Raw genomic sequence first — 22939 nt, forward strand, 5'->3', positions numbered from 1 at the left:
TGTATACCTCGGTCACCGTATCTCCGGCGTCCTATCAGCTTGCCTCCCACACCATTGTGTACGTCTGCGCTCTCGACCACTGCAAGCTCTCAGGGTAATTACATTTCAGTGGCTCCCAACACCAGCTTTCTCGCGAAACCGAACTGAGGTTTCGTCACGAATTCAGAGGCGGCGTAAAAAAGAAGCAGAACCGTCGTTATCGGTTCGAGTCGCGGTCCAAGCGCCGCAGCTCGTTCCGCCCCTAAGCTAACAGTGCGGTGAAAGCTACGTGTTCATTAAACCAGACATGCTTTCATATTTCGCCAAGTGAGCACGCTCCTGCCCACACACACGCGCAGATAGCGTGGTCAGGCGATGAAAAGGAGGCGGCTGATTGGCCCGGTGAGAGGATACCTTCCACCGCACTGTCAGCTTATGGGTGAACGGAGCATACGCGCAGACTGCGCAGTGTAGATAAGACCAGCCTTCCGGCGGAGGAGTAGAGACTACTTACACGTACCGGCTAAAACCAGCCCAAACGACGGCCTCGCGTCACGTGACCGCGTTCTCAGCGTGCGCAGGTGGGCGGAGAGTGGAGTCACGTGACGGAATGGCGACGTCTTCATTCGTCCGGCTGGTACGCATACACGTGTCACCTTTCGCTTTATACTGTGTGTCACCCATACATCCCGCAACACTGTAAACGTAAACAAGCCATCGAAGATTTTTTTTTTCTCTTCATATGGAAGAAATGTCATCAAAACAGTGATGGAAGCGGCATTTGACCTTTTGAAAGAAGTTCTGTAGGAGGCAAAAAAAAAAAATATGGTTTGGAGCAGTTTTTGTTGTTTTTGGAGCAGATGCCAACACCTGTTAGCACATCAAGTGAAAACGAAAAACTGATTCCATCCCTAATTGAGTTTGCCTATGATAGTAATTGAGGGTTCATCTCTGATGCTGGAGAATATTACGTATTACCTCTTCCGATAAAAATAGATAGGGAGCTGAAGGAACACAGCGCCTTCTTTTTAGAAATAGGCACTGGTCAGAGTAGCTTCCATTTACAACGGTTATTAAAAATTGTTAAAAAATGAATCACAGCGCAACCCTTCTTTCGGGATAAAGCCTCTCTCTCTCCTCCCCATTTTACACGCGGTAGCTTATTTAGCCCGTAAATACAATTTCTGTAAAATACCACCAAGAACCAGCATATCCGCTAATTAACACGTCCATCAATAAAAGCGCGTGTCCAAGTTTTATGAACCTACCAGACTCAAGACTAATATCAAACTGCAAAAACAACCACCCGCGAAAATTATGAAAGCCTACACTCGCGCTTTTAAGGTGACACTGCTCTTTAGCGGCGTTAAAACAAGAGTTAATTTAAAGTTCGCTCCTCTTTCGATCGACAGCTGCACGGGAACTATACCGTGACTACCGTATTTATTCAAATATAGACCCGTGTTTTTTTTTTCCTTTTCTCTCTCTTTCTCTGCTGTTTTTTTTTGTTATGATATATTAATTTACATTTAAGACAAAGAAGGTTGACCCGTAATAATTCTGAGCATACTAATTTGCGTGCCTATCGCGCTAAACCAGGCGCCCCCCAGGTCAACCGCTGCTCCTAGCACTCCGGTGCAAAGCGGTGAAGCTTGACGAGAGCGACGCCCAAGTTGCAAGGTACTTTACAGCCACGGCACGGAGTCACGCGGCAGACATGATAACCGAGCGATCACACATCGGGAGTACAAGACCCTTGCTCTTCGTTATCACACTCGTCGCCATACTACTATTTTGCAAAGTTTTCTCGCGATTTTTAGTTCCCGACATCGCCGACATCGTCTGGAAATTTAGACGATGTCGGCATCGGCGATAAACCAGCCAGAGCAGTTGACGAGCAATCTCTCTACTTCATTCCACCCCAAGTCGACGCTACAGCCGACGCTATACGAGTCTATGGGACCAATCAAACATCATCCAAGCGCGACATCGTGGCATTTGTCACCTCCCTGTACGTGTTCTTTCATCGGCTAAATCTATCAACTGCAGCGAGTGTCCCGCGTGACTTGCGCTTTTAGCACGTGTTCGTGGTTGTACGTGTCCGAGCCTTCTACTCTGCTCTGATCTACGATGAAGCAAACTATACGGTGAGGAGAGACGCTGCGAAATACTACATATTTGTATCGTTTTTCTTTCCTTCCACGATCACGATTTCCCATTCTTTTCTGCACTTCGTTATAACCGACTTCGGTTATAACGAAGTGCAGAAAAGATAGGGGAATCGTGATCGTTTCGCGGTAGCCGCTATTTCGTTATAACCGACTTCGTATAAAACGGTCTCGACAGTGCGTTGCTTTAAGCCGATCTCGGCGCAGGTGTGGCGCAATTCTTAGCGAAAATTACATTTTGGCGCAAGACGTAGCATACTACTATTGTTCATGGCGCAATCTGGCGCAGATGGCGCAGCTCTTCCACCACTGCTACTGTAGCGGTATTAGCCCCGAGAGCGAGCACAAGCGTCGCTGCGGTCGCCGCGCCCGGATTGGGTGAGGTGTACTGTGACGTCAGGGGGAGTACTCCGCTCCGCGATCTCCCATCGGCTCGCCTCCCAGCACCGGTTTCCTGGTTTGGCGTTGTGTGCCGCAAGCTCTTCGAGGAGCTGGACTTCGTTTACCTGGTGTGCAAGACGTTGAGTTAGGCCGATATTGACGTGCTTCCGTACATTTTATAAGCCTGCATGTCCCTTTTACCTTTAAAATTGCGTTACAAATCCCGAAAGCTATCGGCGGAGGCAATTCCGCCGATGAACCTCCCCGTCCGTCCACACGACACAAGGCAATCTTGCGAGAGGTCGGTGAAGCGATGGCGCAAGCGTTTCAGACGCTGGAATTCTGTTCCTTCCACGTTTATGATTTAAGACGATATTACATCCCTCTTTCAAGGCATTTGAAGTGGCATTTATATCATGGGCCTTTGGGTGGTCGGCAAATTAGCTCGCGACCCTTACTCTGCGGTGCCACTCTGCATGCACTGGTTCGCAGATGTTTTCTTTGAAGTGCTCGTGGAACAGGGTTGTTTTACATAAATGTAGCTTCTTCGTGAATTAATTATATAGTTTATACACGTATGCAGGCATATTTCTTAGAAGCTGCACAATTACTGGAAATTCGTTTGTATGGTAGCAGCAAAAACGGCCGAATTGCCCCCAGTTGTTTGTATGATATGTATTGAACTGCCAAACTATGCACGGCAATAGTGCCGCAATATGGAATGTTTATACTTTTTCCTGACATTCTTTATTCCAGCCTATTCCGAAAATACACCGTTTAGTCTGAATTGTTATTTCCAATTAAAAGAGACACTGCTGCAGGTCCCCAAAAGCTTCCTGAGCCTCCAAACTCCCTACAGCTGGACTCTCTGACAACAGAGGAAAACAGGAGTAAAAGCAAGCATTCGAACGTCTGACCAGTGGCGGCAACGCTAGCAGCAGAAAATTTAGAACCTGTGAAGGGCGACAGTCTGCGTGAGAAAAGCTTCTGGTATTTTAGCTTCAGGACAATTCGATTTAAGTAAACTCTCAATTTTAGGGCTTAAGGGACAAATAACGAGCTAGACACCTTCGCTTACGTTTGTTATACATTACTTGAGGGTTGATATAAACAGGTCCACAAATACCACCCGTGTAGTCCATTGAAATACTATCCCGATCCAGCAAAGGTCAAATGCAAGCACTGTATACAATAAATCATGTCGTATTACACCTGAGACTGCGGTGGAAGAAATCGGAAGAACTTTCAGTAGAAGGAACAGACACAGAGAACCTTCTACTGAAAGTTCTTCCGATTTCTTCCACCGCAGTCTCAGGTGTAATACGATATGATTAGCTACCACCAGCTCGCCTGCACACTCACCGTCTTTTCACTTATACAATAAATGTTCTTTTTTTTTTTTACTTTGCCCCTGCACTTGGGCTGTCTTACTTATGATTTTCTCCCCATGACCCAGACTGTATTTAGCATGTTGCTCGAGCAGCATGCAGCTTTTCTGCTTCGGCGATTTTGTTTAAAAACAGATACAAGAAAATATAGTATACATAACCTTCCAATTCATTCAGACCATCAGCAGCGTTTATTGTGCGAGATGTAAATCTATAGTCATCCTGCAATTGTGGCCATATTTCTTTATTTTCATATACCAGCTCCGATTCATGCGTTGCCTGCCCTGTCAACCATGCTTACAATGCTGGTTGAAGTTTCGCCTGTAATTACAGGCCATACCTCAATAAAGCCACATATAAAAATTTACACTTCCCACGAAAAACATGCGAAAAAAAAATTAAATAAAAACAAGCGCGCCGTCAGCTAGCGTCGTCACAGCCTCCACAGGGCGAGCGGGCCGAGTCGGGGAAAAATTCTCTCCTCGCCGTGACGTCACCCCGGTTCGCCGTAAGGGGGCGCCACGCGAACTTCTCGGGGCTAATAGCGCACAGTTGGGCTATGTTCCCATTTCTTGTTTCATGAGTCCTTCTTCGGCTTACAATGTATACCTACGAAAAGCGTACATATGCACGCTTTCAACGTGTATACAGAGAGTTTTGACATCAGCAAAGTGACACGTCTGTCACTACAAGGAAGAAACACGCACCAGAGAGTGTCTGCGGACTGTGCCCTCGCGACGCTCCGCGTTTCTTAGGATGTCAGTCTTAGGACTTAAGACTTGAGTGGTCATTAAATTTCGATGCACGCCAGATACCCTTTCGAAGTAAAACGCGAACAGGTACCGACATCGGGTTCGTTTTGACACCAGCGTACAGTGGGGCCTCTGCAGTACGGACGGCCGCGGCGCGTTGGTCTCGGGCGTGGTCACGCTCGTTGCATCGTGCGCCTCGCGGGATCGATTTGAGGACCCTGCGCCCGAGTGCAGCCTCGAATTAACCAAATCTCACCGCGATCCGAGGAACGCCATTTTGCGTAATGCGTTCCGGGAAAGGCAGGGTTCGCGGAACGAACGTTGACCGCTTTTAGACGCGGGTTCAGCGGCGGACGAGCCGTTGGTAGAGAACCCCGTCTGAAATGCGCACACCATCGACGCGACCGCCCGACAAAGCGATCCTCCCACGGGAACCTGCAACGCTCGTGTGAACAAAAAACGCGGTGTTCCCCAGTAGACACGATGACAACATTATCTGGAGAAACGCCTCTGGAACGTTCCAAACATGCTTGCTTCTCCACGTGCTTCGAACATGTCTGCGGACAGTTCTGGCTTCACCAAAGTGACAGGACCGGAAGAGAAACGCCTCAGTCAGCGTCTGCAAACTTTCTTCTCTATGATGCACGCTTGAGCGCGGCCTCGAGCTACCATCGATCATTTTATTATAGGTCTAAAGTCTATATATATATATACGATCTATTTTGAAAAGCCGATTCGCGTATATATACACGTATAGAAACGAAAGTATTCTGCATCGAGATCGACCCCCCAAAAAAAACCTTTTCACCGACGCAGTTGCAAAAGAACGGCTTCGTGTGTGCGTCGAATTAATTTAACGGGCCCACACACCGTGTTGCGAGTTGTCCGCACGCCTGCAGGACCGTCAACTTGCGCCTGTCTTTCTCCCTCCGCCTCATTTGTTCGAATCGACCGCTTCGCTCGGCGGCTGTACCGCGTAGGTATAATATCTCCAGGTCCGAGTTTCAATAGCAGCGTCCTCAAATTGACTCTCGGGCCGCTCGCATGCCATACCATGGGTCGATTGATAGCCGGGGCTTCCAAGAGCGTCGACGCGGATATTGATAGCGGAGTGACGATTAGCTACGGGCCTGCCTGGCACGGGCTCTGCAGGCTGGAAAGGTCGAAGCCATACTATGACTGCACGCACAAAACAAAACTATGTACTTGTTTTCACCCCCCCCCCCCCCCAAAAAAAAAAAAAAAAAGCACAAAAAAACAACCAACAACGACAACAATAAAGTACCTGAAACAATTAACAATGTTAGGTTTTCTTTTTTTTTTTGTGTGTGTGTGTGGCGACTTAAAGAAGCTGTGCAACGATATTTAATTGGAATGTTTTTCACTTGACACGAGCTTACTGGCACACCTGGGACTCAAGGATACTCACACGCAACGCCACTGGCCAAGAAACTCCTTTGTTGCGGTGTAATTTCAAGGACAAAAGCGATCATTTTCATTCAATCTCTCCTTTGCAAAATTTGATGACGTAACGTGGGGATCGCAGTACACCCAAGTGACGATATTTGAATGCGGCTCATAGATTGGACCCGAGCATTGCGTGGGCACTCGACTTGGGCTCGTGATAATTGCTAGCTCGAGAAGCATTCGGGTAGTGACCCGTGTCCAATCGCTGCAACGACGACAACAGCCGGTCCATAACAATGTATGGAACTCAGCGCGTGTCCTGCGCTTTACCAACCCCAGCGCGTGGCTATAATCAACACTGGCGGCATATAATCGGCTCCAGATCACGTGGCCGCTTGTTCTGGCTGCGAGTTGAGGGGGTGACCGCTGCTCGATTTTCTTTATTTTTTTCTAGGACTTCTATTGCGTGGGGTGAAAAATGAACGCGTGTTTCATAGGTCATTAACGTTAGGGATCCGTTTTAAACGGTATTTGCGCAAAGTACAAAAATTGTTGCATCGCCCCTTTAAGGTACATCAGGGCCCGTTTGCTCGAAGCCGGTTAACTTTAACCGCGGTTAAAAGTTCACCGCCCTTCCGTACTAGGTACCTACAAGTACCTAGCCAAGTTTGACGAGGGCTGGATGAGCGATAGCTCCGTGTTTTATTATGGGGTGGTAGCTGGTGTCCCCTACTCGCTGTAGCGAATATAGACGCTTTACACACGCGCCAGATTGAGCCGCCATAGCCGCCCTTCTCTTGTCTTACCGAGATGCCGAGCCACTGAAGCGGGCGTTGACGGGTCTTCACAAGGGCCTATGCTGGGCACAAGAACACAGTAGCATCTAAAATGGCAATAACCTGTCCTGCTGTGGTAATGATAAAGTGAAGCGAACGGAATAAGAGGGAACAAAAACTGAAGGTCAGTTATGGCGGCGCCCATGCACAGCTGTTGTAAAGCGTCTATACGTGGCTTCCGTGCAAAGGTTCCGGAAATGGGGGGACCCAAAAAATGCGCGCTGCCTGGTTTTCGCGACGCAGCGCGGCATACATTTGAGCTTAAGAAACGATTTTTATTGCTCGTGGTACAAAAAATAGGCAAGGTAAAACTAAATTAACCCTTGTTTGGAAATTTTTTTATATATTTGACTGTATGAAGTGAAGAAAAGCCTCGCTGAAATTTCCTTCCGAGTTCGAAAGAGGACGACGAAGTTCAGTCCTAGAAACGACGAGAAAGAATTGAGCAGTGAAAGGCGGGCGGTACACTGGCAGCATGGCTGGCCAGAATGTAAGAACTGTATTATAACACCGTCATAAATTGAAAAACCTGTAACTCGGCTTCAGTAAAAATTAACCTATTAGTAAATTACCCGAACATCGAGAAGAACGCTGAAAGTGTAATTCTACGATCCGCGCGCGCTGGCCTTCATCTTATAAAAGATTTGAAGTAAATAATCATAATAAATCTTTGACGAACGCGCGTGCACGGCAAAATTTGTTTTAGGCTTTTTGCTTCAGAACAGTTATTACAGCAGAAGCCAGCAGGTGCAGCGCGTGTGACACTCGTAGCATGCACCTCGGTGCTTTTGAAATTTAGCAAAAGGTCTATGGGAACGCTCTCTACTTTTGTGTGCTATCAATACCCGGCCGATTGAGTCAAGGCAATCCACTTTCCAAAGACGTTGCCATGCCGACAACTATCGCGTTCATTTAGGCTTAGGAATGGCCAGAGTCGAAAGTCTATCTCAAAAATGCGGCGAGGTCATTGCTCATGTTTTGAGTTTTAAGTGAGGTAAGGCAACGCGAAAACCTCCTGCACCATTCATTGCTGACTAACGCGCCCGCTACTGCAGCTACTACGACGTATTAGTTCCAAAGCGAGCGGCGCTCACTCAGCGGGGCACCGCCATGTTTCCCCGCCGTCCTTACTCTGCCGGTCACGTGACCCGAAAATTTCCCTCGTAGGGAAATCCGGTTAACCGCGGTTAGTTAAGGGGTATTCACACGAGGGAGAAATCCCGGGGATTTCTCCCCGGCACGCGCATCCCACGACGAAAACATCAAGCTTTGCGATGTGCCAAAGCCTCGCGTTTTCATCTCGTGATGCGCGCGTGCCGCGGAGAAATCCCCGGGATTTCTCCCTCGTGTGAATACCCCTTTAACCAGCTTCGAGCAAACGGGCCCAGAAAAGACTAAGTGCGCAGGCGAGCTTGTGTTGTACCGCAGGAAAGGCTACAAGCGCGAGCTTCTTGCTCAAGGGCAGATCTCGGCGGTACAAGCTCGCGTGCACCAAGGGCAGCTGCCAACGCTAAGAGCTCGCGCTTCTGGCATTCGCTGCGGTACAACATAAGGTGAAACGGAATGTAATCGTGTCGTTTAGCATCTTAAACTGTAGTGCAAAGGAAAAAAAAAAATTTAGTCGGAGGAACAGACACGTTGAGACGCTCCCTCCTCTGCCTGTTCCTTCGACTAAGTTTTATTTTTATTTTTCTGCACCATCTTCAGGTGTTAAACGATGCGATTAAGATACATGTATGCGGATTTAATTGTTATTTCATCAAAACGTACACGTTCCAAAAGCAAAAATAAAGTTTCGTTTCTTTTTATTTGACAGGTGTATTAATTCTAAGAACTATTTCTCGAAGTCCATGAACTATATGCATTAAGCTTAATAGACTAAGTGACTTGCGTGTCGTTTGCGCCCTTACTTCTTCTGTGCATTAAGCTTGTTTTATAATTATTCTTCCGGGTAATATCGAGCATGGTATATAATCGATTCAAACATAATAACTGCAGAAAAAACTCCGTCCTCCAGAAAAAACTCCGTCCTCAGGAAAAAAAAAAAAAAAGTACTTATAACTTTGAAGATTGCTAGTTCCACGTGAACAGAAAATTTTACAGGAAATGATTTTCTCCGCGTTCCGCCCACTCGAGGGAAGACGATATTACCCTCGTTGCCGCCCACAGAGAGAATCTCCATGACCAGCTAAACGGTTCACAATCGAAAGTAAAATACTTGCCTAGCGCTGACTTCTGTGAAATTCTCGATTCGTATTCTCATTCCATGGTCACTCGATTCTATACACCTTTTCCACAAGGACGCAGCCGTCTTTAATGTTCTCACTCCTGGTACGCGTTAAGACATCCCTTTGATCTCTCCCCTTTGCAGGAAGGGGTTCGCGAAAAATGCGTGATTGTCATACATTCGTGCTTTGCCTCACCTATATTTTCTCGCATATGTTCCAGGTTAAAATGTCTAATATTTGTTTCTCCTTCCGCATACCAGACACGGAACCCACGTCACTGAGAACAAAAGGAAACGAAAAACGTCTATATTTCCCATATGGTCATTATTGCATTGACATTTGAGGCTGGCAGTCAAGTTATGACAGTTATTACCAGACGCTTCTTCTGGCTATTTTTTTTTTCGTTTTTATATATAAGATTCTATTTGCAGTAACGTAGCATATTTAGCCCCCTCCCCCCCCCCCCCTTTTTTTTTCTCTAGCAGACGTCGGACGGGTGCCGAAATTCGGCCTAATTCGTCTAACAATTTTTCTACTTTGCACAAATACCGCTTAGAACGAATCCCTGGTGTTAATGACATATGAAACACGCGTGCGTTTTTCACCACACGCAATCGAAATCGCAAAGAAAATTAAAAAAAAAAAAAAAAATCTAGCACCGTTTACCCCCTCAATTCGCAGCCAGAAAAAGCGGCCACGTGATCTGGAGCCGATTATATGGCGCCAATGTTGATCATAGCCACGGGCTGGGGTTGGCAAAGCACAAGACACGCGCTGAGTTCCAGACATGGTCATGATTCGGCTATTGTCGTCATCAATGCAGCGATTGGACACGGGCCACTACCCGAGTGCTTGTCGAGCTATCGATTATCACGAGCCCAAACCGAGCGCTCACGCAATGCTCGGGTCCAATCTATGAGCACCATACATATATCGTCACTGGGGGATATACTGCGATCCCTCAGCTACGTCATCAAGTTTTGCGAAGAAGAGATTGAAAGAAACCACTCGCTTTGCGGACGAAACAAGCGCTGTTTCCTCAACATCTGCCAGCCCGTTTCGATTTGGATGAGCATATCGTACCGGTGGCTGGCAGTCACAGTGCACCGACTAAATTGGCAATCATTGGCAATGTACAGCGGAGACACCAGACAGCCGTCTAAACCTTCAGGCAACAAATGTGACCTTCGCTTTCGACGAATCAACGCTCTCGGGCCTTAGAAACAAACAAGTCAACGCAACTGCTCAATATCCGCACGACGAATGGCCACAGCTAGGCGAATGGTCGAGCGTGTCGACACCCTTTCTTGTCGGGATATTTTGTAATCCCGGAACAACAAAAGAGCCCCGCAGAGAAGGAGCAAGGCCGAGCAAGGACAAGCCTTCGCCTTCTATTTCTCCTTCCGAGGTTTATTTGCGCTGCCTTTCCGCCCCGAGAAAATGTCGTTGGAGAAGGCGGCACCATCGACGGCGCCGCGACTTTACTTTTACCGCGGCGCAAGTCGATTGTCCGGTCCGACGAAGCCCGCCGTAGTCCCCCGGATTGTCGCGGCGCCCAAGCGACGACGCCGCTGCCGCAGTTGCCTCATCGCCTCGCGTGCGACGGTCGGTACATGACGCAAACGTTGCGAGCGCGTCGGAACGAACCTTTTTCCAGTAGGCCTCGATCTGCGCAAGCGTACACCCCGTCTCCCCTGGCGCGTTGTCGCCAGGGGAGAGGGGGTGTACGCGTTGTCGCCATTTTCGGAGGGCACCATCCTGCGCGACCAACATTGTCGACACCTATTCGTGCGCGTATTTCTCACTTTCTGACGATTACACTCTGATTTTCGTAAACAGTGGAAACGTGTGTATACTGATCGTTTACGACATTGCAGGGTTCTTGAGGGCCAACGGTAAACAACTTTGAAATAAATTATCAGAGGAGGAAAAACAACACAATTGACCTTTTTCAGAGTTCGTTGAAGCGACCGTGGCGCACCCTCGTGGAGATAATTCAAAACGTTTGCGGGCTCAGTCCGTCCTCCCCTCACCCCGTTCGCTTCCTAGACGCGATCGTTTTGGTGCGTTCGTTGTGGAAAGTTTTTCTCGCTGTTTTCCGGTTGTCGTTCTCTACAAATGGCTGATGACGATCCCGGAGGATCGAGTAAATCAACCGTCTTCGACACTTCTGACTTTATCCGTCTGTACGCTTTTCAAGACGGATGGAGTGCCGATGCTGCATCGGTACCGGTCGTCAACACAGCGTACGTCGATCGGTACTTGGCGAAGGATTGCAGACAACTCCGGAAAGGATGGGCCTTCAAAGAAGCCTACGTCAAGAAGGTCATGGTGAATAACTTTGATCCCGACCACACCGTTCACCTTGTAAGGAGCACGTGTGCACCGTCTATGATGCTGGGACATTACAGGCAACTGATATCGCTTTCCAAGAGCGCCGATATCGTTCAAGCGTCTTGCGACTGCGTTGCAGTGTGAGTTTATTTCTTCGGTAAAACCCGTGGCGATGTAATAATGTGTCTTAAGGATTACAAGATGTGTCAATATTTGTAAGGCGTGAGCCCCATAGTCGCTATCCTTTCGGCAGATTTGTATCAAGATCCGTGTGTGTCAGTCGTTTGATCATATTTTATGCGTGACGCGATAAGTTATCTAAAAAAAACAAAACAAAAAACAAGATTTGTCGTCTTCGACTTTTTTTGTGGTACTTCAGCATGCAACTAAAAAGGGCCAAGCTATGTCATCGATCTACTTATCGAACTAGGTGACGGGTTGATATAAAATTCAGTAGTAGGACATTTTTTTATTCAATATTTTAATGAGTTTCAAGCGTAAATATATACTTTGCAGGTTGAGCGGAACATGCCAACACATAGCTGGCCTGCTCTTTACACTATGCGACAGTGTAAAGATCTGTTTTCCGTGACAACGGCTTGGCGTCCCGCCTCTTCGCTGCCCTGCTGTACCGTGCAAGCAAACTCGGTGCGGAGGCAGGTGTCGGCTTCTATGTAAACAAGGAGGGAGCGAAGTCTGGGTGATTCTGGTCTCGTGAAGATACCCCTGCGTCGTAAAAATCAGGAACAAAAACCTTGCTATGAATGACTAGCTTGCACGGAGTATTACGGGTATATACTGAGTTCAAACAAATACGAATTAACTAACCTCCAATGAAGTGGACGCTGCAAACACGCGAGTTCGCAGATGGCTGCCAAGGCGTCCCGTCGGAGTTCTGGCGTCGCAGCGCTTGAATCCATTTTTCTCTCTTGAGGTGCGCGGTAGCTTTCGGGAATCTAAAGAAGCTCACGTTCGGCGTGTTTTTCTTGCTGTTTGTACATCCAACAGCCGAGCAGCGGTGAGACATCGCGACAGTGCCGGACAGACGCGCCTAGCAATGCGAGCGAAGCCAGGCAGCGTACGAGGAGAGCCCGCAAAGATGGCACCTTTCCCTTTCCTACTCTCCCATCAAGTTCGGGCATGCGCACAAAATTCTCCGAAAAAGGTCAATTAATGGCGCCCCTCGTTTGCAGTTCGCAGAGGTCGAGAAGCACGTAAAAGTTTCTTCGCGCGTGTGCGCGTAAATTTCCTCGAAGCTGTCAGGTTGCGAGCGAAGGCAGCTGCAAGAACGAGTGCAATGTTTTCTGAAGTGAAACCTCTGGTCAAGATGACATGCTCGTGCTTGTAGCATCGGCGTTGTCTGCCCATTTAATAAAACGAAGAATATGGAGAAAAAGAGCGCACTCTGCGCCTCTCAGAAGCAGGGACATACTTTGTGGCACCGAACGCCTGCCTGTGGTGGGTTTCAAGAAGAAAAAGAAATGGATGAACCTAAAGGTGTTTTCTTTCCACGGAAATGTGCTTCGTCACGCGTGTTCGTTGCAGTTACTCGTAAAAAGACCGAGCACAGTACCGAGGGGCCGCGGGAGGCGTACGCCGTAAGCCCCCATGGAAGACAGTTGGCATTCATGAATTGTAAAGACGCGCCTTACGCTAATTACGTGATTTGTTTCTGCGAGATCCAGCCTCGCGGGAAACCAAGACCCGAGAGGGGGTTCTTCGGGAAAGCAGCCAGGCTTTTGTTCGAATGGGCTACAATGTTACGTTTTAAGGCGAAAGCTTTTTACCGAAGAGGGGCGAACAAAGGCAGGCACGTGCTATTCATAAACGACAGTAGGTGGACCCCAATTGCAATTAGGCTCAACGGTGCTACTCAGCAATTATGTTCAAAGTTGAAATCGAAACGAAACCAAGTCGCGTGATCTATATAAGTACTAAATTATATCCACCAATGATAAACATTCCATAACTGATGTGCTAGTACGAATGATAAGACGCTCTTATCCCGTTTTGGATTATAAAAACTGGTAACGAAACACCTCAAACAAATGCAAGATCAGAGAGGCACGGGAATCCCCTTTGCCATCGCTTTAAAATGGCTGCGCCCACAAAGCGCGGGTGTGCAGCCATCTTAAACAAAAAAAAGCTTTTTTTTTTTTTTTTTTTTGTTGTTTATGCTTTGAGGTGACGGACACAGTTGTAACTGCAACAACGCAGCACACAACACAAGCGCAAAGGTTGGCGATGCATCGAAAACGACGCTAATGGCCATGTTTCGCTCTCGCAAACACGGGCGGGCACAGACGCTGCAGGCGACGCTTGCACCAGCTGACAACGCAGATCTGAGCAACGGGCACCGCGCACTTCAGCATTGTTCCTCGAAGAGCAAACATTTGTCGGCTACCCTAGCCGACAACGAAAACAATAAAGCCAGGTGCAAAAGATAAAAAAAGAAAAAGAAAGCGTCATAGCTCGGCCAGATTTGCGAGTAGGACAAAGTTTGCCACAGCGGGAGCAGCGTTTGCGTCGCGTCGCGACGAAAGCGTTGACGCTTCGTCGCCCACCGCGTCGCGGCGCTCAGCCGCCGACAAAAGCGTCGCCGCCCGAGTGGAACTCGTGTTTTCCTTTGCGTTTGTGTTGTGACGGCGAGCCGAAGCAAGCGAGATTGTGCCTTATCGTCGGAACTGGACGGGCTGCTTCGGGAATGCTGTGCGGCCGTGAAGCGCGCTCGCTAAGCAGACACGTTTTTCGCAGGTCGCTGAGCGATCTCTACAACACACCGAGGTAGGTGCCTTGTCGGGTCCTTATTGTACCGTCGAAACGCGTTTCGTGGACAACTTTTCATTAAAACACGTTTCATGGACAGACGTTTCGTCGGCAACGTGATCTTACGTGGACACATGCTTCTGCGACGTTTCGTCGACAACGTATTTTTTGTAAGTGGACTGGATTACTAATTTCATTTCGCTCGCTGGAAGGATACCGGAACCATATCGGAGCCACCAAGGCGGCTCCGCTAAATTTTTCCGCTAGATTTAGGGTGAAATTTTTCCGCTAGATTTAGCGGGGAAATTTTTTCGCTAAATTTAGGGGGAAATTTACCCATAATGCACCGCGCGGTTACGCCGACGGCGACGGCGACGCCGCTCAAGCCGGAAACGGGCGCCTAAGAGCTGCGCCCTAAAAGGCGCCGGAGGCAGTGCAACGGAAAGCCCTCCCTGCGTTCTCACCGTGTGAGTGACTGTATGTGGTACGTGAAATAAGTGCATGTGATACGTGAAACCAAAGGGCCAGAGACACCTGTCTGGCCGGCGGCGTCGAGACGTATATACACGCCTCGACGCCGCCAATCACCGCGATACAAACGATGAGGAACTTGACGAACGACGAGGCCGGAATCAAAGGTTTTCACCCAAAAACGATGTCAGCAACGTGACAACGCGTATGACAGATTCACCTCATGCTCGGTAGGCCACATAAAGCCAAAAAAGCCAAAGGGAAAGAACGTTAAGACTGAATAGAAAATTTACTGAACCACTTGTTTATACCAAATATGGAAAGGCCACGAGAAATTATTACGTACCCAAGATTTTTTTTAATGAATTGCCCGAAGAGTGGCTCGAGATAAAATCCCCCCGAACAAAAATAATGAAAGGCTGTCGAAAACGTGGATACCTAGACAAAGTTAAAAAAAAACCAAAAAAACACACCTCTAGAAAATTTATTCGCTTCGATAATGATTAAAAAGCGCGACAGGACATTAAAAAGCGCTGTGTCTGTGTCTCCATCTGCGTCCGTCGTCCTGTCGTGCTTTTTAATCATTATGAATCACCAATTCGCCCAACTTTCTACCCTCGTCGCTTCGATAAGTTTAATTGTAGTTAACGAAGTGGCGTCAGTAATGCCAAAATCAACATATCCATATCATTCTGATGATGTGACTTACTGTGCAAAAGAAGAAGGGTGTGTCAACCCATGAACCGGCTCGGAGGGACAAGGGAAGACGACGAAGAAGAGAAGAAGGGGAGTGCGTGCACGGAGAGCGTGCGAATGACTGGCCGCGAGAACGTGCCGGGTCCCGAAAGACACCATCGGCCAGGGCAATCCGCTGCTCGCTCCTGCTGTCTGACCAGCAGCCTTGTCCCAGCGAGGGCAGCTCGTAGAAAGCTACGCTGCCTGGTTTCCTACTGCGAGAGCACGTGGTACGGTGACTCTTGGGTCATCGACGGAAGCAAGCTGCTCCCGCTCCTGACTTCTGCAGCCACAACCGGGGCCCGACAACGACAGCTCCAGACACGAGACCCGCTGCTGTGCAGGGTTGTTCCAAGACATGGTGTCTGTTGCGTTCCCAGGGGTGGAACGGCTGCGCCATTTGCGCCATTTTGCGCCATACGCATTTGTCTGCGCCATCCTGCGCCATGTTGCGGAAATTGCGCCACAACCAATACCTGGCGCCATTATGCACCAAATCGCAAAACGTGCGCCAAAAAAAAAAAAATAGTATTTTGTTTTGGTTTCGGTTTCTATCGACTCGATTGGCAACAATGAGCGCGTTTAGCTGGGTCGACCTTGCAATAATTTTATCTCTTTATTCTCCCTGTGTACCCCGAATCTTGAAGCGCGCGAAAGAAATCGGAGGTCTGATTTCAAGCACTACATCACCTGCTACTACTCTTCAACCATAAGCGGCTAAGCAAGTCGGCCGAAGTGAGGTCGAGCCGTTAAGCGTCAGATTGCCTCGGGCTCTGCGGCCCGGGATCCGGACGTCAGCCAGTTAAAAACAAATGGGCAAAAGATTCCTTTTAGTACTTCATTGTTAGAAGCTGGAACCGCATTCCCGCAAGAAAAATCGTGATTTGATAACTTCTGAAACGCGGCCCAATCCGAAACCTTGCCGGCCAGCAGCTCTCACGCAAGCGGTAGATCTGCTCGGCGTACTTTAACCTTGTTCCTTATTGCTTCGAATACGATAACTCCGTTAATCGTAGTCTGCTGCTTCGATATTGAGTTGCCCAATAGGATAAACTCAAAATTTGTTTACCTGTTCCTTCGCGCACCTGCACGCCCGTTGCTTAAGCACGTCACGTGGTTCACACGTATAATTACTATGTCGAGCACGTGTGGGTTTTGCGATAAGCAATGCTGCTTTGCATTCTGAGCTGCTGAAAGCCAGTCAGAAGATATCAAGGGCGCTATCTTCAGAAACATGTGGTTATTCCCTGTTGGTTCTCATTAAGGCTCACACAGTTTCAAGTTTTCGCATCCTTCACAATGTCATCCGATCTAACGAGGTCCCTAACCGTGCACTCGTGTTCATATGTGCTGCTAAGCACAATTGAAATTGCTCCCGTGCTTGACTAAAACTCCAGCTGAAATGTAATGAAAACTAATCTGAGCTGCTCCTAACCTGCTCCGAAATGTAGTTTTAGCTGCTCCCAACCTGCTCCAAAACAGCTGTTTCAGCTGCTCCCGTGGCTGCTCCAAAGTACATTTCGTGAGTTCCACCCCTGCGTTCCCCTTCCTTCCATTTCTTTAACTAGGTATTCTTTTTTTTTTCTTTTAGTATAAGTATACGAACTCTTGATTTAACCCTAAAGAACCTAGCTACAATCATTATCCTGTTTAATGACTACATTTTTTTCTGGAGATGGAAAGAAACTCCATTTATCTTCCATGACGCGCTCTAGTGCAAGCATTCGTATTCTCTAATAAAAACAAAAAATGCGGAGGAATCTGTCGCGTCCCACCCACAAGCCAGTATTAGCTTATGTGGGATTTCCATTTGAACTGTATTCTAAGAAGCAAACACAAAGATTGCGTTGTATTGTAAATGAGAGGCGAGGGTCTCGCCACACCCTGCGTTTTTTACGCTGTCCGTTTCGTCTGTCCGTTTCGGCACAACTTGGCCAAAAGCGAGCATTACACCCTCGGCCCCTCGTGAGCCAATCAGAGGAGTGGAGCGAGCCACGTGACACAGGGGGAGTGCGCGCCAACGGATACGTTGGCACGTGCCTCGTTCGAACGCTCCAATTGGCTCAGCGGAGCCGCGACTCGCGTCGTTTTCCAAGTTGAGCTGGAACGAAGTGTAGTCTCAGAAGGAGTATCAGTTTCAAAAACGTGCCGCGGGGTTCGAGTTCCGCGGCGGAACTTATTTATAAGAACTCCCGACGGCTCGTGGAATGGGTTGCGCCGACGTGCTCTGGAGAATCTCCGGCCGTCGGGCGGGCTGCTATTTGTTTAATCAGGCTGGAAGGCACGCCCTCACTCACGGCAAACCACGTCTGGCTCGCTCGGCAGAAAAGCGCGCCGACAGCGGGTCGTTTTCATTTCTTTTCTTTATACTCTGGCCGCGATATCCGATACTGCGAAAGCCGCTGCGCATGCGCCAGATTATAGGGAGGTATTTTGAAGCAGGCACGATACTATAAACAGGATTAACACATCGTTTTTGCGGTTCGATATTAGGGAGTTTCAGGGAACCGTTTTTGTACATTCAATACGGAACAATGGGCCGTCCGGTACCAACTGCGCATGTGCGAGCCTTCTGCTGTAGCGCATGCGCAGTTCGTACCGGACAGCGCATCGTACCGTATTTTAAGAACGGTTTCCTAAAACTCTCTAATGGTACCTGGTAACGATACGACGATGCATGCGCAAAGGTGCCGGCAGACTACCCGGTATCGCTATCCGAATGTCCAAAATCGTTACACTAAAACTCCCGTATCTCATTTCGTAACATAGGCCAGTATACATCGGGAGATTACGGATTATTGGACTCGGCTGACTGCAACTTTGAATTTCGACTAATTTCCCCAGACGAATACGGTTATTTTGCGGCAGAGACTTTATGACGGAAACGAAATACTTTATTTTGTTCCAGAAAGATCATACCCACAACACATTGGAAGATTTTTTTTTTTATTACTTATAATTTTGGGAAGTTTTAAGTGCCGCCACTTTGACGACACACGCAACGGCTAAGTCGGCCCCTCTGCATTCTATTAAAAATTTAATCTACTACACGTTTTCAGGAGGCGATGCTACACCGTAGGAAACTGGATATCGCGTGTTGTAGGCCGGTCTCAAACGGATTTAAAAAGAAGATTTTCCGGTTCCTTTAACTCTCTCGTGTCATTTGTTTAATTATACAGTTAGTCAGCACTAATTGGCGCCTGGTGTTTCCGCTGCATGAGAGAAACTTAGGTGGTGCAGTACGCGACTGCGAGCCTCGGGGTCTTCAACGAGAGGTACACGAGCAGAAGCCGGTATACGACGCTCATCCAGAATGAAACGGACAGAGATTTGGGATTGGGCCAATACCACCTAAGAGACAAGGTCCACACATAACGCCATAGCATCTTAATGGCCAGTGTGAATGAGGTATAACGCCTCAATCACACTGGCGGTTGAACCACAACCACAACCCCCCTCCCCCTCCCCCCCCCCCCCCCCCAAAATCTTCCATTTTACTGCGGCCTGCTCTCCCCCCTCCCCCTCATACAGCATTTTGTCATGGGCGGGCCCCCTCCGAAACAAAATCCTGGCTACGTGCCTGAGTGAGAGGCCGAATCAGGTGAGCTTGTACTACCCAAAGAGAGGGTGCTATGTGTCTAAAGCTCGAGCGCAGAAGGCCTATAGCTAGACCTTTCGTCGGAGCACTCTTATGGTTCCTACCCATGACGTCACGAACAGGATTCTCAGTGGCGAACGAGAAGTTCGACGATGCGCATGAAGAGCAGGGTGGAAGCTTGACGCGATGTCTCCAATTTGCTGTTATCGCGTTTTCAAACCAACACTCATTCAAATTCATTGCATTAAAAACGGTGCCAAAACAACTTCGTGCGTGTATTTTTCAGCACTGTCGGTCACTGTTAGCGCAATGTCTCGACAGCCTCACATTACTTTTATATCCGCCAATGAAAGCAGAATTAATCCCACAACAGAGGTCACAGGGAGCGTTTAGCCAGTCGGGGAATGCTGACCACAGCTACACTCTACTTCGAAGGAAAGTAGCGCACCGCAGCTCGGAGCAAGTGGAGCACAACTCGCGTTGCAAAATTAAGGAATTCTGGGTTCGATCCACATCCCTTTCCGTTTGGATATGGAATGAGCATTGTACCAGCGTAGGGTCATGTACCGCCACTGCACGACGCACGTTCAAAATCCCCAGCCTAGCGGTCCTACCGCACTGGCTAAATTTCTCATCTACAGCAGACACACCAGACCAGCCCACAAGCTAACCACCCACTGTTTCAAAAAAAAAAGAAGAAAAAAAGATTTATGTCGACTTGTCGCAGGCCCAGTTTTTGAAAACTTAGAACCCTCTTGACATCAGCCGCCTCGACGGTTAGTCGATACAGCCTCTCACCCTCTCGATCGCAATGAATCGACGAACCTTCATCATGCGTCGATTCAACGGGGAGGCGATGGGAAGCCGACAGCAAAGCAGGCACAGCTTCTTCCAAACTGCGAGAGAAAAAAGAAAAAAAAAAAGGTCAAAGGGTGCAGAAAAGGGCGGACCGATTTTTCAATCTCCGCTACCCTCGCAAAAAGCGATGGTCTCCAGCACCGTGAAAGCTAAGTCAAGCTTTTTAAGCGTCGCATCGCTGTCACCTCCGGCCGTAAACTAGATCTCCTTCACTTCCCACCCCGCAAGCAACCCAATGTGCCAAGTCTGCCGACTCAGGAACATCCGGTCGACTTGAGCGAGAGAATTGACTCAACAGCCTCCACGTGCAGGAATCAACACGCGTCCAATCGCCTCCCGCTAAAAAAAAAAAAAAAAGTTTGACATCGCTTTTGTGCGAACGAACGTGGCCGCAAAACGACACTTTCTCACTGCACCGCAAAACTTCCGTCAGTGATAGCACAACCGCTATTTCGTATACATCCGCTAGACTATGTACATTGCGCGCGTGTCGTCCTGACAAAGATAAGGCGCCTGTCGTCCGTCCTCCACTCGAGCGACGAGAGAAGCAGCTTCACGATCTGTTCCTTCCGAGCCACTGTCGGCTCGGGAGGGGGAAGCTGCCTAAAACCGCGTTCACACTGGTCATTCATCGTACAAAACATTCAGCCTGCAGACACACACTGAGACGAGCCTCTTCCTTGTATGAACAGTCCTGTAACATTGTCATAAAAAAAAAAATGTATACCGACATGTTCGAGGCTTACACATATGTCTATGAAGCAAAGATGCTACAGCCGCGTACGCTGACAATTGTCATGTCTACTGCCAACACTGTGTTTTGTACGATGTACGAAGGCCGTGAGTGTGGCTTAAAAGCACAACAGTTAAGACTGCTCTTTCCCTCGCGGCTTCTCGAGCGAACCTATTTGCTCGTCGTATCAACGACAGACAGAAGAGAGCTCCAAAGGCTGGCTTGGATCTCTCGAGGCGATCGATGTGTCTGGGGGACAGGGTATACCGACCGCCCCGAGTTGTCCCTCACGCATTTCTCACGCCGCAAACAAAGTGCGGCGGACGCTATACAGGCCATTGCAACCAATCCAGCGCTGTGAGTGTGCCACGTGACCCGGTGCTTCGCGCGTCATTGCGCCCGACCAAGAGGTCACGTGGACAGGCCATCGGCGCTGAATTGGCTAGGATGGCTCGTAGCGTTCGCTGCAGTCCATTTTTGAGGTGACACAAAATGTGTAAAATCCCACAACGTCTTTTTTTTTTTTTCTTTTTTTTTTTTTCCCCTTTTTTTTTCTTTATTTTTGTTGGATGCATGTCCGAAAGTTCCGTGGGTGGGAAAGATCGGCAGTCTGACGTCGAAATGGTTTCGTGCAAAAACCTCCCCCCGATGTGACCTTTTGAGTCGCCTTCGCTCTTTCTCTTAGGACGCCAGCAGTTTTACATTTTGTATGAAACGTACTGGCGGTTAGGACGACACAGACCAAAAAACAAACTTCCAAATTGTGCTTCGAAAATCCTCCCTCCCCCAAGTAAAACAAGAAAGGAAAGGTAAGGGAAAGAACTGGGACACATTGCTACAAACAACGTAAAAAATAAAAAATAAAAAAAAATAAAAAAACGCGGGCGAGATGGTTGGAAACATTTCAGCATATCAGTGATGGAAGTGCCATTTGACCTTTTGGAGCAGGCCTTGTAGCAGGCAAAATGTTTTGGAGGAGGTAGTGGCCCTTTTGCAGCAGGGTCCGGCATATTACTTGAAAATGAAATAATGCTGCATTGAAAGCCCCGCCCTATTTTTGGAACAGAGCGCCTGTCGCCTTTTTAAGACAGGATATATAAAATTCAACAAAGTAAACAAAAAAAAAACATTTTTTTAAAAATAAATTTTATCTGCTCGTCAGATAAAAAATACAATTAAGTATGTCACACTGAGTTCTGATGCTACGGGATATTTAGTTTTATCAGCCTGCACTTCTTTTAAGGTATCTGCAGCAGCATCTAACGACCCTCACTGTTGTGGAATGTTTTAGTTCAGATAAGAGTTGTCTTTCGGGCTTCAAATATTGCGGTATCTGATATTCGCTGCAAAAATTCCGATTCATTTTCGGTGTGCTGGCGAAGTGCGTAATGATCGGATCACGGCGAGTTAACCCGTTGAGTGCGCTCCTTGGCATGCACCGACGCGCTGCAGAGAAGCGACACCCGCGGAGCAGACACCGCAGTCGCGCCAGTCGCGCAGTGCTTTGTGCTCCAAAAAGGACGTACCAACACTACATTCAGAGTTTGGTGCAACTCAACTATAGACGCTTTACACACGCGCCAAATTACAGCCGCCATTGCTGACCTTCTCTTGTCTTACCAAGATGCCGAGCAACTGAAACGGTAGTTGACGATCCTCTACAAAGGCCGATACTTTAGAAAAGGACACAGTTGAATCTAATATGGCAATAACCTGGCCTGCTATGGTAATGATAAAGTGAAATAAACGGAATAAGAGGAAACGAAAACTGAAGGTCAGTTATGGCGGTGTCCATGCACAGCTGCTGCAAAGCGTCTATACTTTGTTTCAGCTTCGGTGCGAGCGCAGCCGAAGCTACAAACACGCGCATGGAGCTCGTAACGGTGCCCACACTGCACGAGCCCACCCGCGAGTCAGGAATGCACAGAGCATTGGGCTCGCGCTAGCTTTGACTTCGCTGGTAGCTAGCCCACGGGAACAGGGCGGGCCAACATTAAAAACATCCACAAGCTCGGCCTTTTTTTTTTTTTTTTTAAATGGATTTTTTAGTGGGATGGTTCTTCGCCTCTGCGGCTTTGGTCTCGGATGTTGCTAACGTTGTTCCTTTCAATGATGATGATGAGAATGCGCCCTCGCAGTTTCGGTTTGCGTAACAGTTGCGGCGCGCAAAATACCGCGGTACCGCCACGCGCTCTGATAAGACTTCAATTTTTTTTTTTTTTTTTTTTATTGCTACATCTCATCTCGGCGCAGGCATGGAGCAATTCTTCGGTAAAATTACAATTTGACGCTACATGTAGCACGA

At 48.2% G+C, this 22939-nt stretch overlaps 1 protein-coding gene across 2 annotated transcripts in view; it reads right to left on the reverse strand.

Annotated features, from left to right (window-relative positions):
* LOC8041314 (phosphatidylcholine:ceramide cholinephosphotransferase 2) overlaps positions 1-22939 on the reverse strand; it is a 100132-nt gene that overhangs the window by 44101 nt on the left and 33092 nt on the right. The window contains exon 1 of one of the 2 annotated variants that reach the window (XM_042292322.1): positions 19869-19936. The exons of the other annotated variant lie outside the window; for it this stretch is intronic. The gene's annotated coding sequence lies outside the window, so the exon portion shown is untranslated. Of the gene's footprint in view, positions 1-19868; positions 19937-22939 lie in introns of those variants that run through there. 2 annotated transcript variants of the gene reach the window in all.

This window comes from Ixodes scapularis, unplaced genomic scaffold, assembly GCF_016920785.2.
Source record: "Ixodes scapularis isolate PalLabHiFi unplaced genomic scaffold, ASM1692078v2 PGA_scaffold3__209_contigs__length_174095766, whole genome shotgun sequence".
Taxonomy (NCBI): domain Eukaryota; kingdom Metazoa; phylum Arthropoda; class Arachnida; order Ixodida; family Ixodidae; genus Ixodes; species Ixodes scapularis.